Raw genomic sequence first — 18,494 nt, forward strand, 5'->3', positions numbered from 1 at the left:
TACACAAAAGGAAGAATTAGAAATCCGCTTAAACAAAAAAAAAAAAAATACAGAAAGGAACAATAATATAAGAACAGCAATCAAACTAACAACACTAGCCAATCCTGTTGAATATTAGAGAACCTCACTCCTTTAAAGCAACCAGCAGCAGCACACCGAAGCAAGGTTAAATAACGAATCCTTTTTTTATCCTTTTATCAGCAAAGAGGAAATTTATTAATAAGCAAAAAGGGCATCAAGGGGATGCCAATCAAGTACAACACAGAAGGCCCTGCCAATCTTATTATTGTACCAAATAGAAATCATAGCTATCCAACAATCTTTGACAACCTGTCGATTGGAAGAAGTTCCCTCAAAAAGCTCTTCTATTCCTTTCCCTCCACGCAGTCCAGAAAACAGCAAAGGGGGTGAGAGTAAGGGGCTTCCTTCTGACCTTATTTGCTCAAATCTCAGCCCAAGCCTGTAACTCACACTCCACCAAAGCAGCAATGACCCACTTCTGCTTGACCATGGAGATGGCCAAGCTCCAAAGGTTTCTGCTCCAAGAACAATGCAGAAGAATATGGTCAACTTTTTCCCCACAAATATGCATTTATTTCTCCAGCCATAATCCACATAGAACTGTAAAAACAGCGTATCTCCACAAAGCATCAGCATCCTTTATTCCATCAAAACAAGAAGATGAAATGAACAAAGCACCTACAATGTCATGATCACATTGGTTTACCCTTTTTTCTTTGGTAGTTTAACGGACGGTCGCCCCTCCAACAAGAAAAGGTATAAATATGGAAACTTCTCTGCCATTTGGATCGGAATCCTCCGCCGACTCCAGACAAACCCAACTTTCTCCCAAAGGACCAAAAAACTTATTCCAAATATTCTAAGCAAAAACATATTGCAAAAACAGATGAGAAGCTGTTACTGAACTATCAGAACATAGTGAACAAACATCAGGAGAGAGTACCTTTTAAGGTTTGCTATCTGAAGTTGAAGTAGTAAACATAAAGATCATAGCTTTTTCTAAATTTACTATTTTCGCCTCTCCTTTTCATTTTTTTTTTTTTTTTTCCTGTGTGTTTGGGGAGAGTTTGGGTGATTCAGTAAGGAGTTGAACTCATAAATTTTTTAAAACAATGGTAATTATACACTCAAAATTTATTGGTATGAAACATTGGAAGAAAATTTTATCTAAAAAATTCAATTGTGATTAACATTAACTAGCTCACTCCTCCTTTGACCTACGTTGCAGGTGCCAAACTATCTAAACAGCTCCACCCTTAACTCATCTTGTACTTGTGCCCCGCCTAACTTACCATGAATATGTTTGTTCCTTAATTTATCGTTTAGAATTAAACCAATTATCCCCCTGAAACTTTTATTTTTTGGTCACAATGTTTCTTAGATGCCCAATGGTCAGATGCATCCTCATTAATGGTTCCACTGAGGGCTGATTCAAGGAAGAAAAGGGTTGAGACAAGGGGACCCATCTCCCCCTATCTCTGTCTAATGGAAGTTCTCACCAGATTTCTGCGATATGTGGCAACCCATGGTAAGCTATCCTACCACCCATAGTGCAGTAAGCTTAATCTAATTAATATGTGTTATGTTGATGATGACCTGATATTAGCCAGAGGTGATACCAGTTCTGCAAACAGCATCTCCCATACCCCCTGTACCTGTTTTACCAAACTATGGACTAAAATGCAACAAAGCAAAATCAGAAATGTACTGCTCTAGAATCTCAGGAGCTATCAAGGATCAGATAAGTCAAACACTTGGAATCCCAAAGGTAAAGCTCCCAGTTAGATACCTAGGAGTTCCCATTGTTACGAAACGAATCAGCATGCTGGACTGTGACCTCCTGATTGAAAAAATCTCTAGAAGAATTTAAAAGTGGACTCACAAATTTCTGTCCTGTGCAGGAAGGCTTCAACTAATCAAATCCATCCTCCAAACCATTCAAGGCTTTTCTGGTAACAAGAATTTTCCTTCCAAAGTCTGTCCTTAAGGAAATTAAAAAAAGATTAAGATCTTTCCTGTGGAAAGGAAGCAATTGGAACAAACACGTGCAGTTGGAGGCCATTTTTAGGGAAGCGAATAGTTGGAGGCAAAAAACTAAATTTAAGTAGATTAGAAAGGGTGATTGTAATTCTAAATTCTTTCTTGGCTAATGGTAAGAAGAGTTTTATTAGGAATTGGAGTTTTGGAGGGGGGAGGGACGTTACTTTTGACCATGTTGTGATAGCGAGTGAGATTATTGATTTCTTTGCAAATCTATTTTTTGAAGGAAGATGGTGGAGGAGGGCTAATGATTCAAGGATTGGTGTGGGATCCTATATTTGGATCAGCAGTCCTGATTAGAGAGGCCTTTTGATGGAAGTGAGGTTAGGTAGGTAGTGTTTGGTATTGAAAGGGATCAGACTTTGGCTCTGGATGGTTTTAACATGGAATTTTTCTAGAACTGTTGGGATGCAGTTAGAGTAGATTTAATGAAGGTTTTTAAGTTTTTTTTTTTCTTAACAAAATCTGGATAAAAGTTTATATATATATATATATATATAGCAAAAGAATATTTCATTGATAAGAAGATAATTTACAAAAAGGAGAATGAGGCATCTCCCAAAAAATCCTGGAACAATCCATAAAAAATAAAAATAAAAAACAACTAATATTTACGAAAAATACAAATCAACATGCCAATAGGTTACTCCAATCTCTTTGTAACTCGTGGAAACTAATTCCTCTGAAAATCCCGAGCCAGTGCACCCTCGGAGGCCAAATACTGAATTTTACCCCAAATGAGCACTCAATTTAAATTCTTCCCATTGAATATCCTTGCATTATGCTCCAACCATAGCAGCGCCCATAAAACTGCAAGTATTCCACACTTCCATAAGACTGCCTTATCCTTCCTCCTATCAAAACCTATGAAGGAAGTAGCTAACAATTCACCAACTGAAGAAGACCATACCCTGCTATCTCCATACCGAAAAGCATATTCCAAACACTCCAAGAAAATTCAAAGTGCAAAAGAAGATGAGAGACTATCTCAGAATTTTTGTAATAGAGCACACATACATCAGAGGAGAGGACCTTCAAAGGTCTCCTAATTTGCAGCAAGTTATTAGTATTAATTTTACTGAGCACAACCTACCAAGTGAAAGCCTTAATTATTGGGGGAGCCTTGGCCTTCCAGATGAAACAATAGTCTGGGTAAAAGCATTAATTCTACGTTCATCATTCTGATGCCTAAGAAGAGTATATTTATAAAAGTTGCTGATTTTCAGCTAAGACTAGTTAGTAGTGTGTATAAGATATTGTGATGATGCTCGCAAATAGGCAGAGTTAGTAATAGGAGATACTATTTCAGGCACAAAATGCTATTGTCAGGGGATACGTAGATTGTGGATGCTATTTTAGTGGCTACTGAGGCAGTGAAGAGTGTGCGAAGGAGAAAAGGAAGGAGAGTGCGTATAAATTGGATTCTCAAAAGGCTCACGACGGGGTCAATTGGAAGTTTATAGATAGGGTCTTGGAAAGGAAAGGTTTTGGGCATTGATGGGGGACTGGAGAAGTGATTGTTGGTCTAATGATTCCTTTTCTATTATTATTAATGGAGAACCAAAATCGTGCTTTAGGGCTTTGAGGGGTACTAGGAAGGATCCATAGTCCCCATTTTCATCTGTTCTTATAGTTGACTCTTGAGTAGACTCATAGAAAGATTGCCAATAGAGGACTTGTAAGAGGAATTGGGTAGGGAAGTGAGAGGGTCATAATGTCTCATCTTCAATTTGACAATGACACTATCTTTTTCTAGGAGGATCATAGAAGTTCTTTTTAAAATGTGCTTACCATTTTACAAATTTTGAGTGTGTTTTAAGGTTAAAAGTAAATTTGGGAAAGAGTGAGATAGCAGGTACTAATTTGGAAGTTGCTAGATCATTGGAGTTGGCTTCTGCAGCTGGCTGCATGGGACCTCAACAATCCCAGTGGCGATGTCCAAAGTGTGACGGGCCAGGTCAGATTGAGGAGCTGCTACCCAAGATAGGCCTTCAACTTAAGCGTTTATTAGGGTGGTAATCCTAGGTCAATGGGTTTTTGAGCTCTAGTGGTGGAGCTGTGTAACACCTAGACCTACGACAACTATATTGTCCACTTCAGGTGAACCCCTCACAATTTCAAAACACAAATATAGTTGGAACCCTTCTCTTCCCCAAGCAATGTGGGACTCCTGCCCACCCCAAGAACCTCTTCTGGGTTGTCTCCTGCCCCCACAAGACACAAAATAATGGATACCACCCACCCTAATCAGACATGTCATCCCTAGCATGTGTCCTCACCCCTCTTTCGATTGAGATCCAACTCTAATACCATACTGTAACACCTGAATCCACTGCCACAATACTGTCTGCTTTAAAAACGAATCCCTCACGGGTAGAAGGGATCATTTGAAACTTGTGAAGAAGTGTTTTTCAAAAAGAAGTGTTGAATTTAATAAGTGTTGATAATTTGATATTAACGGATGAACTGAAAAAAGTGCAAAAGGTCATAAGTGGTGTTTGGTTGTGTTTAAAATAACTAGTATTATTTGGATACTCACTTTTATTATAGCCTTTAGAGGGTGCTATACGAATTTATATCGTTATGTTTCATCAATAGTTAATTTATTATAGTACATAATAAAAATATTAAATGATTTTATTTAAATACATTTTAAATTAAAAATATTCATATTTCCAAATAAACAATTTAATTAATAGCTGTGTCAAATCATTTTTAATTACCATTTAAATACTTTCTATTAAGCAAAATAATATAATATTTTTTATAGCCAATATAATATAAGATTATTATTTATAGATAACAATAATCTTGTAATTAATGTACATTATTAATATATGATTATCATACTAATTTATTTTAAAAATTATATTATTAATACATTAAAATTTTTAATTTATTTAATATTAATTTAAATTAATAGATGGTTCTCCATTCCATGATTGAATTATATTCCATCAATAACTAATATGTTATAATACATAATAAAATAATATATGATTCTTTTAATTATATTTTATATAAAAATATTAATATATTTTAATTAAAGATTAAACTGATAATCATGTTAATGATTTTTAGTTAAATTTAAATAATTTTTAGTTGATAAAATAATATAATATTGTTTTGCATTAACAACAATCTTATTATTAATATACATTCATAGCATATGACTATTACATTAATTTATATTAAAAATAGTACTAATATTAAATTAAAATTTTTGACTTATTTAATGTTAATTTAAATTAATAGATGGTTATTTTTATTCATTCAAGAATTGAATTATCATCAATAATTAATGTCATAATACATAAATATATGATTATTTTCTAATATATTTTAAATTAAAAAAAAAAGTATTTTTTTATAAGAAAAGAAGATTTTCATTAATAGAATAAGAATATACAGCTAGGAGAATAAGATGTCCCCATAACAAAGTCAGGAAAATCCAGACAAAAAACAGAGAGAAACAACCTAACAACTAAAAAACAAGAGAGAGAAAAACCAACACGAGCTAACACTCCAAACACATACTGTCAATCACACTGAATATCAGAAAAGCTCACTCCCTTAAAATTCCCTTGTCCCACACATCAAAGAGAAGCCAAATAATGTATCTTTTCCCAAACCATCACGTAGTTCCTAAATCGACTTCTTCCCTAGAAAAATGTGCGCACTATGCTCCATCCACAACCCCCAAAAGACTGCAAAAAAAAAAAAAAAAACACAGTTCCAAAGTGCTGCCCTTTTCTTTTTCCTGTTAAATCCAGCAAAAGAGAACCAAAAAATCCTGCACTGTCTCGGAATTCACCCATCGTTCGCCTAAAACACCAAATAACTTATTCCAAACTCTCCAATCATAATCACGATGAATGAACAAACGGCAATGATGATTCTAAACAATTAAAGCAGAGAACACAGATGTTTGGACATATAGCCTTCAAAGGTCTCCTAACCTACAAGTTATTGGTATAAATTCTATCAAGTGCAACCAGCCAAAAAAGCCTTAATTTTAAGGGAAACTTGGCCTTCCAAATAGAACTATAGAGAGGAAAGATAAATTAGACCTATTCAAAAATCACAAAAAGATTTGCACAAGTAAACCCCCAAAGGATCCGGAGACCAAAACTGTCTATCCTCGTCTAAAGAAAAACGACAATTATTCAACAAGACTAGAAACGTGAATAGCTCTACCAGCTCCTTATCATTTAAGAATCTACTAAAGTGGAATTCCCAAAAAGGCAAAGGACCACCTGGATCAACAACAAAAGAAGAAATGTACCGATCTTGCCTTGAGCTCAAGCAAAAGAGGCATGGCAAAGAGGCGGACAAAACTACATTCCCCCAACCAAGGATCTTTCCAAAGACGAATAGTACTACCTCCTCCCACCAGGAATTTAATGTGGGGAATGAAGAGGGAATAGCTCTAAGAGGCAGCTTTCCATGGACTCTCCGAAGAACATCTAAATTTCAAATGAGTATCCCACCCATTATCATCTAATCCATGCTTATTTTTAACAACCAAATGCCATAGGGAAGAATTCTCTAGTGGAAACCGCCGAAGGCATTTAGCCAAAAGAGCTATGTTTTTAGACACCAGATTTCCAATACCCAAACCACCCTCCTATTTAGACCTACCCACCAACTTCCCAACTTACCAAATGATCCCTAAACAACCCCCCCCCCCCTACCCCCAACCACAAGAAAACCCTCATTCTCTTCACAACCTTATTAGAACCACCCATTGGAATCTTGAAATTTAAGAAAATATAAAGGGATACTAGAAAGACAAGCTTGGATAAGCATAATTCTACCACCAAGAGAAAAAAGAGTCCCTTTCCACCCATCCAGTCTCTTAGAAACCCTTTCAACAATAGGATCCCAAAAGCTAGCAGATCTAGGGTTACCCCTCAAAGGAACCCCAAGATAGGCCATTGGCCAATCCAAAACACTACACCACACCTCCATAAATAACTCCTTAACACTCTCAACAAATATATTGATAGCCACGATACCGCTCTTTCCCATATCAATCTTAAGCCTAGAAACCTTCTCAAAAACATGGAGACCTAAACTATTCTTAAAGGATTGTTTATGGTCCTATAGAAAAAAGATAGATCATCCACAAACTAAAGGCGCACAATCCTGACCCCATCTCTCCCCACCTCCAAACCTTTCACTAAACCTCTATCCACTACCCTAAAAAATAGTAATATTTTCTAATTAACAATTTAATTAATAGTTATGGTAATCACTATTTTTAATTAACATTAAATATTTTTATTAAGTATAATTAATGAAATATTATTTTTAATAAACAATAATCTTGTTCTTATTTATATTTATAACATATGATTATCGTATTAATTTATGTTAAAATAATATTATTAATTAAATTAATAGTTTCAATTTATTTAATATTAATTTAAATCAATAGATGGTCCTTCTTCTTCATTCCAAAATTGAACCATGTTCCATCAATAATTAATATGTTATAATGCACAATAAAATAATATATGACTATTCCCCAATAATTTTTTTTTAATTAGAAACTTACCACTAAAGTTTATCATATTACAAAATTGACCCCACCTATGAACAGCCTTTATATTTTTTTTAATATATGACTATTTTCTAATACATTTTTTAAATTCTGACAGCCTTTATCCGCAATCGTCGCTGCAGCTGTCACCAAATATCGGAGCACGCAATTCGTTCTTAATGCTAGGATTTGGGAAGTTGATCACCCTTAATAGGCATGGCAGCAAGATCCTTTTTTTGAGGAACTTACAGTAACTTTATGTTTAAGCAATTTCCTTCTTTGCACACCAAACCCCACATTAAGTTTGGACTCTTTTGTCGACTTGTTTTCTTCTTCCCTTCACCCCTGAGTCCCTGACCTGTGGGCTCTGAGGCTAGGTTTTGGAAGCATATTAAAAAAAAACACACACACACACAGTTGGGGTAACGGTTGCAAACCAGCGGTTTGGTTGTGGCCCCTGTTGTTTGGATGTTACATAGCATTTAACGGATAGCTTGTTCATGAATTCAGTAATTGCATCACAAACTTGTTAAAAACTTATTTATTCCCATATTCAGTCCCTAATTTCTTGCATACTAATCTATTAAAATATTTTTTACCAAAATTTTAAGTCTCACTTCCACATAATATATACTAAATGCGTGATATCAGTTTTTGTGTTGCTAAAGGGAGAAAATCCTTCTTGTTGCTGCCATTCACTATTTTATAGAGTATAAACCTAACTGAAACTTACAAATCATAGAATAATGGAACATAAATGATGGAACATATTTATATTTCATAATCATAGCATAATGTATGCCAAACATGTTGAATGCTATCTCTCTTCTTTAGTTGCTAAAATAAAGGCTTCATAGATTTTATATTTGCTATTTTATTTAGACAAAATATAAACCATGAAATCATAAAATAAGAAAAAAGAATGATGGAACATTTTCATATCTCAGAAAATGATCAAATGAAAGCAAAATGAATCGATAAGTGTTATGGAGCAATGACTAGTGACTACTTGCCTTCAAATTTAAGCTTTAGTTTGATTCTTTTGGAATTCAGGCTCATTAGCATGACCACTTGCCTTTGCAAGATTCATCTAAAGTTCTTTCAAAGAGGCTACGGGAGGTCCTAAGGGATATTGGTAACCATGACTCAATCTACTACCATTAAAGACAAACAAATCATAGATGTTGTGTTGGTGGCCAACAACGTGGTAGAGGACATGAGGAGGAGGAGCAGAAAGGGGTTAATCTTTAAGTTGGACTTAGAGAAGGCTTATGACAAAGTGAATTGGTGTTGTTAAGACAATGCAATGAGCAAGAAAGGTTTTGAGGCTGTGTGGAGAAAATGGACTAGAGGTTGTTTAAGTTCAACAAAAATTTCTATTATTGCTAAGGCAAAGCAGCCAACCGAGGCTTGTATTTAGAGGACTGCATGAAGATTTTCAAGGGTTGTTACTCATAACAACTCCTCCTTGTTTTCTATGGGATAAAGTGGTGTTCTTAGCTTCCTTTTCAACTCATTCTTTTGGATTCTTATGGGGTTTCTCACTAGCTTACCTTCAAAGTGATTTGAAGCCAGCATTGTCCTAGACCTTTGAAGGAATTGGAAGGTAGCCCTTTTGTAATCTTTCTAGTTGTTACTCTTTGTTATTCGAGGACTCCTTGTCCTCTTTTATTGTGCTTTGTTTCACTCATTTACAAAAATTTTTTTCTTATCCAAAAGAAAACAAAAAAAAGATGTTGAGGAGTACTTTAGTACCTATTTCATTACCTATGTGACTAAGTCTAGTATGATTTTTTAGTCATCTTGTGCCCACACCATGATAAAATAGAGTCGTATATGGGAAAAATAGACATATCCTTGAAGTCATTTTTGTCGTATTGAATTAGGTGAATGTCCCTAAAGTGTTTTGGAGTGATGCTATGCTCATTACATGCTCTCATTAGCAAAACGCCATCCCTTTGTTCTTGGAGGTAAAATGCCTTAATATGTTCTCTTCTTGCATGTTGTTCCTTTATTCTCATTACATCCTTGTATATTCGGGGATTTATCCTCCTCCTCGGTATGTCCTTTTGTCCATTAGTTAGCTCTGAGGGTGTATATGTTGGATCCTTATGCCATCAGATTTTATTTTTTTTTTTTGGATACTCATTTACTCAAACTAAGGGTGGATAAGTTGGATCTTCGTGCTATCATATGTATTTTTTTGGATGCTCATTTGCTTAAAAGAGATGCCATGGCCCAATCTTGCATTGTTTTTCTTTCTTGTTTTAGATGTGATCTTCTTTGATTCTGCACTGTTTTATTGTGTTTCTTGAGTATTATTGATCTCAATGAGTCCCTTCCTTTGCCCAACCTTTAAATTCTGGCCTATTGTCTCTGACAGTCATCCTTTTGCATCTTTGATTCCTTGTAGTCGCCTGGATCATCCTAATTTGCACATTTACCCACGACATTGACTCAAGGGGAAGAAGCCTCCTCTAGCTCTTTGCCTTTGGTTTCCTCATCTACTAACCTGTTGATCTTCTTATTGTTGTCTAGAAATGTAAACACACCTACAAGTGGCATCCAAACTCTAATTTTGTTTGCTATGATTGCTTTTCACCTTTATATTATTGTTTTTCACTACTTTGCCCTTCCAAAATCTATCCCTAAAGCCTTATGCCATTCTAGTAGGAGGACTATAATGGTTGAAGAGATGCGTGCACAACAAGCTAATGGCACTTGGGAATTGGTACCTATTCCTATTGATAAGTTTGTAGTTGGTAGTTACTGGCTATGTATGTTGTAGGTCAATCCCTGATGGTTCTGTGGTGTGTTTGAATGCTTGTCTTGTTGCTAAATGATATATTTTATGTTTGGATTATTCCAACACAATCTCCCTGTTCATTTGTTCATCTTCTTAGCCACCACTTGCCACTAGCCCCTTGCATGATTTGGATGTGAAACCATCTAGGTTTGTTGATAAGGGGGAGTCAGTGTTGGTGTGTTGTCTAAAGAAATCCTTATATGGTTTGTAGCAATCTTTCAGAGCATGATTTGGCATGTTCACTGCAGTTGTAGTTGAATTTGGCCTTCAATGATGTGCAGTAGATTTCTTTCTGTTCTATCACCATGCTATTATCAGTAGAGTTTTGTAGATTGTGTACATAGATGATATTGTAGTTACTAGTAATGATAATAGGGGAATCCAGAGTTTGAAGCGGTTTTTTCAATTCAAGTTTCAGACTAAAATTTGGGTTGGTTAAAATACTTCTTAGGCATAGAAGTATCCATATCTCATATGCAGATCGTATTCTCACAAAGGAATTAAGTATGTTCTAGATCTTTTAGATGAGACTATGGGATTAGTGACAATAAATTATATTATGAGATGAGGGAGATTTGTCAGTTGATCGTGGGAGACTTTTTGGGAAGTTAAATTAACATATAGTCACACAACCAAGCATATCTTTTTCAACCAGTGTTGTGAGCTAGGTCTTGAATTCTCCTCAAACATGTTGTGACTTGTTCTTGCAATAACTTAGGGAGCCCCAAAAAGAGGTCTTTTGTATTAGAATGGGGGTCACAGTTGTATTGAGGGTTATATTGATGCACATTGGGTGGGACACGCTCTGATATTAGATCTACAATTGGGTATTGTGTATTTGTTGATGGCAATCTTGGGAGGGTAAGGAACAAGTTGTTATGGCCTGGTCGAGTACTAAGTTTGAATGTAAGGCCATGGCTATGTGAATTGGTTCTGTTGATGAACATGTTGGGACCTTAATCTCAGCCTATGGAGTTTATGTGAGATAACTAGGCTACTATTCACATCGCCTCCGATCAAGTCTTTTACGAGAAAATGAAGCATATTGAAGTTCATTGACATTTTGTCTGGGAGAGTAATGCATAGAAAAGCCATTGTACAAAAAACAAAGTGTGCAAAATAAGGCACAAGGCTGCTAGCTAACCGATAGGAAGGCTGCTCTTAGCCTACATTTTAATTAATCCAAGCCAGCAATGGCGAATCTCTTTTAACTCCCATTGTTGCTAAAGCGTCTCCTGCATGATACTTTAATTCTCTGAAAGTGCACAAATTATGTGCTTCCCATTTTTTTGTTGTGCATTCTGCAAACATTCTATAACAATCAAATCTTAATTTTCCATGCCTCTTTTGCTTGTTTTTCTGCCCATTGCCAACAGTTTCTGTCAAAGCTACAAGCTGAGCATGTTGGCAAAAGACATTTGCTACCTAAAAATTTTTATGATACAACAATTTGCAAGACTAAAAAATGAGTACCAACGTGCTGGTGTACTGAGTAAGGGAACATAATTAAGTAAATAGTATTAATTACTTTGAATGGGTCAATAGGACTGCATGTTCACAACACAATGGATTGAGAATGTTCAAGGAAAATAGTGTGTTCGATATTTTAATTACCAGAGACTTTGTCAAAATCTTCTAATTAATATAGCAGATCGACGCAAGTAGCTTGAGTACAGGGAAGCTTTCACACATCTTGGTCAGTATTCAACAAGAAGCATGATATGAAAAGGAGAGCAGTGGACAACATAGAGGTGGAGGAAGAAGGCACTATACTACATATCTTACTACACAACACACAGCAACAGGAGTATACTGGCTTTCAACTCCTAACATCATGATCCAAAACCTTTTTTTCTCCAATCCATCTAGCAGAACAATGGTGAAATATCATCAAATGAAAAGCTATTCAGAATTATTATTATTTTTCAGTCCAAATTCCTCATACTTGGCTCTAAAAAAAAAATTAGATTCTATGCTAGAACACAACCTAAATCCTAACTCGAAAGCATGAAAACGAAATAAACTAACAGCAAATTAAAATCAAGCATCATCAAGTACAAATGAAAAACAAATAATGCAATGTGTTTATCAAATAGACTCAACATGAACACCAATCAAAAGCCTTGATAAAGGCGTTGGTAAGAGGATGCGTGAAGAATATCATACCAGAGTTGAAGGAACAACCTAGACCAGACTCTGATATCTAAGTTAGGAGCTCAACTAGCCCAACAATCAAAGCTCAAAACCCAATCGAAGAACAGTGTAGCTAGGGATTGAAGAACCCTAAACCCAACGCTCGAAAGAACTCAATTCGACCACAATAACTTAGAATCCAATGAACTCGACCACAATAACTTAGAATCCAATGAAGAACCCAACTCGACCATAATCGATGTCGCAAGTAAGGGTCGGCTAGCTAGGGTTTCGTGTTGATTCAGAGAATGAGAGAGGAAACTGCTGTTGGGTGTTGTAGAAATGTGAATCGTGGAGGGTGTCGGGTCGGGAGAGGATATGAGCTTATAATTTTTGAAATTGATGGGGGGTATTATTGGAAAAAGAGGAATTTAACAGTATTGTGGGCTTAACTTTAACGGGTTTACGTCAAGATTTGAGTTTAATCAAGATGATCCATTTATAAACGGATCCATTTAACTTGACCCATTTAATAGATAAATTCACGTTTTTATATATATATATATATATTAATTAGAAGATTTTGACAAAGTCTCTTTTATTAAGGCGGATTGGGTCCTGTATCCGTCGAACCGGCTAACCGTACGCCCTGGCCCCTACGGCTACGGCCATATCCAATTTTCCATTCTATTCCGGACCATTCCCATTCACACTTTTGCAATCGCAGTCCGCCGCTTCGCAATCTTCTTCTTCCCAGTCGCAGAACGCTACGGCCATTTCCAATTTTCCTTTCCATTCCGGACCATTCCATTTGCACTTTCGCAGTTGCAGTCCACCGGTTCGCAATAATCTTCTTCCCAGTCGTAGATCGCAGTTCCGCCAGCTCGCTCTTTGTCTTCGATTAGTTATCATCAGCGACAACAAGGTAGGGTGTTTTTTTTTTGTTAAATAAATTAATAGCAGTAAATGTATTTTATTTTTTGTCTAATTTATAAGAGTTAGTTAGCATAATGTCAGTGATACGTAGAAGTTGTTTAACATAATGTTAATGGTGTCTAAGAATTATTTAGCATAATGTTAGTGGTGCCTATTTTTGTACTTGTAACCTTTGTTTTTAGCTTATATAATGGTCATTTCTTTATCAATGAAGAAGTAGAGTTTTCAATCCAACTTTATTTCCCTTTGTTTTTCAAATTTATTGTTTTCTTCTTCCATTTTACATCAGTGTTATCAGAGCCAAGTTAGAGTTTCACAATGGCTTCTGAAACTTTTGTGCAGCCAGCCATTCCACGCTTTGATAGTCACTATGACCATCGGAGCATGCTCACCGAAAATTTTTTTAGGTCCAAAGAATATTAGACAGTTGTTGTTTCTGGAGTAGCAGAACCAGCTGCAGGTGTTGTGCTGACAGATGTCACTATCATTAAGAAGATTATTCGTTCGATGACAACAAAATTCAACTATGTTGTTTGTTCGATTGACAAATCTAAAGACACTAACAGCATGTCCATTGATGAATTGCATAGTTCTTTGTTGGTTCATGAGCAGAAAATGAATCGGCAAGACAAGGAGGAGCAAGCGTTACAAGCCTCGGCATCAAAAGGAAGAGGTCATGGACGAGGAAGAGGCAAAGGTGGTAATGATGGTAGACACTCAAATAAGAAATCTAAAGATTCTGATTCTGAAAGGAGAAAAAAAGGTCATGACAACAACAACAATCATTCAACGCCTTCCAAGTCAAAGTCAGCAGACAAATCAAGAGTTGAATGCTATGGGTGTCACAAGTTTGGCCACTATAAGTCAGAGTGTCGTACTAATCTAAGGAGAGATGGTGGAAAGTAGTCCAATTTTGCTCACAAGGAAGAAGTGTCTTTGTTGATGGCTTGTCACGTGAAGGAGGAAACTCACGAGAAATTCTTGTGGTACTTAGACACTGGCTACAGCAACCATATAAGTGGAAAGAAGTCTATATTCTCTGAATTGGATGAAACTTTTCGTGATGTTGTGAAGTTCGGTGATGGTATGGGAAAGGGAAAGGTAGCAATTCAAACCAACAAAAATTCTATTCAAACTATTTCTAACATTTTCTTTGTTCCAAATTTGAGAACAAACTTACTCAGTGTTGGTTAGCTACAAGAAAAGGGATATGGAATCTCTATCAAAAATGGAGTCTGCAGAATTGAAGATGAGAAGTTTGGCTTGATAGCTCAAGTCAACATGACAGTCAACTGAATGTTTCCATTGCATCTCCATGACACTGCTCACTCATGTCTTTCTGCAAGATTGGGAAAGAAGGAATGGCTATGGCATTTTCGCTATGTGCATCTTAGCTTTGGGGGGTTGAAGACTTTACAACAGAAGAATATGGTGACAGGTCTTCCTCAAATTACAGCTCCTTTTGAAGTTTGTGAAGAATGCGTTGTTAGCAAACAACACCGTAATCAATTCCCACAAGAGAAATCATGGAGGGTGAAGGCTGTATTGGAGCTTGTTTATTCTGACATTGGCGGGCCAATAACTCCATGCTCTAATGGAGGTAAGAGATATATACTTACTTTCATTGATGATTTTAGTCATAAAAGCTGGGTTTATTTTTTGCAAGAGAAGTCTGAAGCCTTTCTAGCCTTTAAAAGCTATAAAGTGATGGTTGAGAAAGAAGTTGGCAGTCCCATAAAAATTCTTCACATAGATCGTAGTGGAGAATATAACTCACATGAATTTGCAAGTTTACGTGAAACTCATGTAATCAAGAGGCAGCTTACAGCAACTTCTACACCCCAACAAAATGGCGTTTGTGAAAGGAAGAATTGTACTATTCTAAACACAGTGTGAAGTCTTTTAATAAGGAGTTGTATTCCAAAAAGCTTCTGGCTTGAAGCAACTAACTAGAGCATTCATATATTGAATAGAAGTCCCACACTTTTGTTCAAAATAAGACACTAGAGAAAGCATGGAGCGGACAAAAACGAACTGTTGATCACTTTAGAATTTTTTGGTGTGTTGCATGTGCCCATATTCCAGATCAGAAGAGGAAGAAGCTGGATGACAAGGGAGAAAAATGTAGTTTTCTTGGTGTTAGTGATTAGTTAAAAGCTTATAAGCTTTACAATCCTAACACTAAGAAAATACTTATCAGTCAAGACATTGTTTTTTATGAAGATCAAATCTGGGAATGGAGCAAAAATGTAGTTGGAGAGCCAATTCCAACTAGTTTTGATGGAGAAGATGGTGATGAAGCAAACTAGCCGCAGCAACACCTTGCTCCAACAACTAATGCGTTTGAGAATCCTTAAAATGAAACTCCTACAGCCTCTGAAGTCACTCCAACAGCACCAGAAGCAACAGCTGAATCACGTTCTCATCGTGTTCGAAGGAGGCCAACATGGATGTCAGATTATGAGGTAACCGGAATTGTTTAATCTGAAGACCAAATCACTCATTTTGCTCTATTTTCAGATTGTGATCCTACAGTGTTTGAAAGTGCTGTCAAAGAATCAAAATGGCGAAAGGCTATAGATGCTGAAATTGCAACCATCGAAAAGAATGACCCTTGGGAGTTATTCGATCTTCTAGAAGGGCACAAAACAATTGGTGTGAAGTGGATTTACAAGACAAAGCTGAAGGAGAATGGTGAAGTAGACAAGTACAGGGCACGCTTGGTGGCCAAGGGCTATAAGCAAGAATGCGGTGTTGATTATAAAGAAGTCTTTGCTCCAGTTGCAAGGCATGACACAATCAGATTGGTGATTGCATTAGCAGCTCAAAACTCATGGCCTATCTTTCAGCTGGAGGTGAAGTCAGCGTTCCTCTATAGAGATTTGAAGGAACTAGTATTTATCGATCAACCTCCTGGTTATGTGAAATCTAGGAATGAACATAAAGTGTATAGACTAAAGAAAGCTTTATATGGATTAAAATAAGCCCCATGAGTTTGGTATAATCGTATAGAAACTTATTTTTTGAAGGAAAGATTTTAAAAATGTCCTTATGAACATACACCTTTCATAAAAGTTGAGGATGGAGAGAAAATGTTCATTGTTTGCTTATATGTAGATGATCTAATCTATACTGGAAGTAATACAGCCATGTTTGGAAGTTTTAAGAAATCAATGATGGCTAAATTTGAAATGTTTGATCTTGGCATGATGCATTACTTTCTTGGCATAGAAGTGTTACAGTCTTCTACCGGCATCCTTATTTCTCAAAAGAAATATGTGGGAGAAATCTTAGACAGGTTTCAGATGAAGGATTGTAATTTTGTGAATACACCATCTGAGTTTGGTTTGAAGCTAAACCAAGATGATGGAGAAAAGAAGGTTAAAAATACTCTTTACAAGCAGATTGTGGGGAGATATAATGCATATTGTAAGTGTCATTAGTACATACATGGAGTGTCCAACAAAGATTCATGTTTTGGCTGCAAAAAGATTTCTTAGGTACTTGCAAGATACTAAGGAGTTTGGGTTGTTCTTCAAAAAGGGAGAAAAGTCAGATTTGTTTGATTTTACAGATAATGATTATGTAGGAGATTCTGATGATCGTAAAAGTACATATGGGTATGTTTTCATGTTGGGAACAGGAGCTGTTTTATGGTCATCAAAGAAGCAGTCAATCGTCACATTGTCAACCACTGAAACTGAATTTGTTGCAGCAACAGCTTGTGCTTGCCAAGCTATTTGGCTGAAGAAGATTCTTGAAGAGCTGCAGTTTGAAGAAGATGGACCTACTCTCATTTACTGTGACAACAGTTCATCAATAAAGCTCTCAAAGAATCCTATTCTACATGGTCGAAGCAAACATATAGATGTGAAGTATCATTTATTGGAGATCTCACAGATGGAGTTATTAATCTGGTTTACTGCAGAAGTGAAGACCAGATTGTTGATATTCTAACAAAACCTCTCAAATTTCCAGCATTTTAGAAGCTCAAGGTGTTACTTGGTGTTTGCAGTTCAAAGGACTTTATCTAAGGGATGGCGCTTTAAAGTTTAAGTCTTATTAAACTGATGTTATGTATGGAACATCAGTTTAAGGGAGGGTTTGTTGAATAAATTAATAGCAGCAAATGTGTTTTATTTTTTGCCTAATTTATAGGAGTTAGTTAGCATGATGTTAGTGGTGCCTAGGAGTTATTTAGCATGATGTTAATGGTGCCTATTTTTGTGCTTGTAATCGTTTGTTTTTAGCCTATATAATGGTCATTTCCTTATCAATGAAGAAGTAGAGTTTTCAATCCAACTTTGTTTCCCTTTGACTTTTTTTTAAAATTTATCGTTTTCTTCTTCCATTTTACATCATTTTTTGCCTTCGGGCCCTTTACATTTGGCCATTTCCATTCCATTGGCGATTGTGGCGAATCGTCGCATTCGGCATTTCGTAAATCACAATCGTCGCAGATCACAGTTTGTTGTTCAGCCTATTCGGTTAGGGTTATCTTCACCAAGGTAGGTTTTTGCCTTCACATAATCACAAATCTAATCTTCATTCTTCAACAAGCTAGTGTTTTTTTGCAGGCTGAAAGCTCTGCCATTCTAGCTTGCTTTGCTTGACGCCACCGTCACTTTGAGCTCTAGCTTTGAGCTATCTCTGCTTCATTTTCCTTTAGATTTGCAATTTATGATAGTCTGATTGGCTTGAAATTTTGATCCGCACGAACCCAATCCATTACTAATTTTGCACACGTAAAAGGGTTTCAGCCCATATCATATATGAGGGAATCAGAGGGATCCATATTCTACATTTGGTCGGAGTAGACATTCGAGGAATAGCTATTTCTATTGCAAAAAATTCATGAGAATAGTTATTCCATTGAACTGCTATACCTACTAACCAAAAGACTTTTTTTTTTTTAAGGCATAATTCCCCTCCCCTAATTGACTTTTTTAAAAGGTCTTTTTATAGAGGAACTTATAATAAGAAGACTTTTTATATTATTTTAAACTGTATGAC

General features: G+C 36.1%; 1 protein-coding gene across 5 annotated transcripts in view; it reads right to left on the reverse strand.

Moving 5' to 3' along the window:
* Positions 1-12,898, reverse strand: part of LOC131146769 (protein MICRORCHIDIA 6-like) — a 63,374-nt gene extending 50,476 nt beyond the window's left edge. For 2 of the 5 annotated variants that reach the window (XM_058096541.1, XM_058096544.1), the window contains exon 1: positions 12,579-12,868. The gene's annotated coding sequence lies outside the window, so the exon portion shown is untranslated. Of the gene's footprint in view, positions 1-12,026; positions 12,253-12,578 lie in introns of those variants that run through there. The other 3 variants (XM_058096542.1, XM_058096539.1, XM_058096540.1) reach the window with 3 other exon arrangements.
* Between the last annotated feature and the right edge of the window lie 5,596 nt (positions 12,899-18,494).

This window comes from Malania oleifera, chromosome 13 (genome assembly GCF_029873635.1).
Source record: "Malania oleifera isolate guangnan ecotype guangnan chromosome 13, ASM2987363v1, whole genome shotgun sequence".
Lineage (NCBI taxonomy): Eukaryota > Viridiplantae > Streptophyta > Magnoliopsida > Santalales > Ximeniaceae > Malania > Malania oleifera.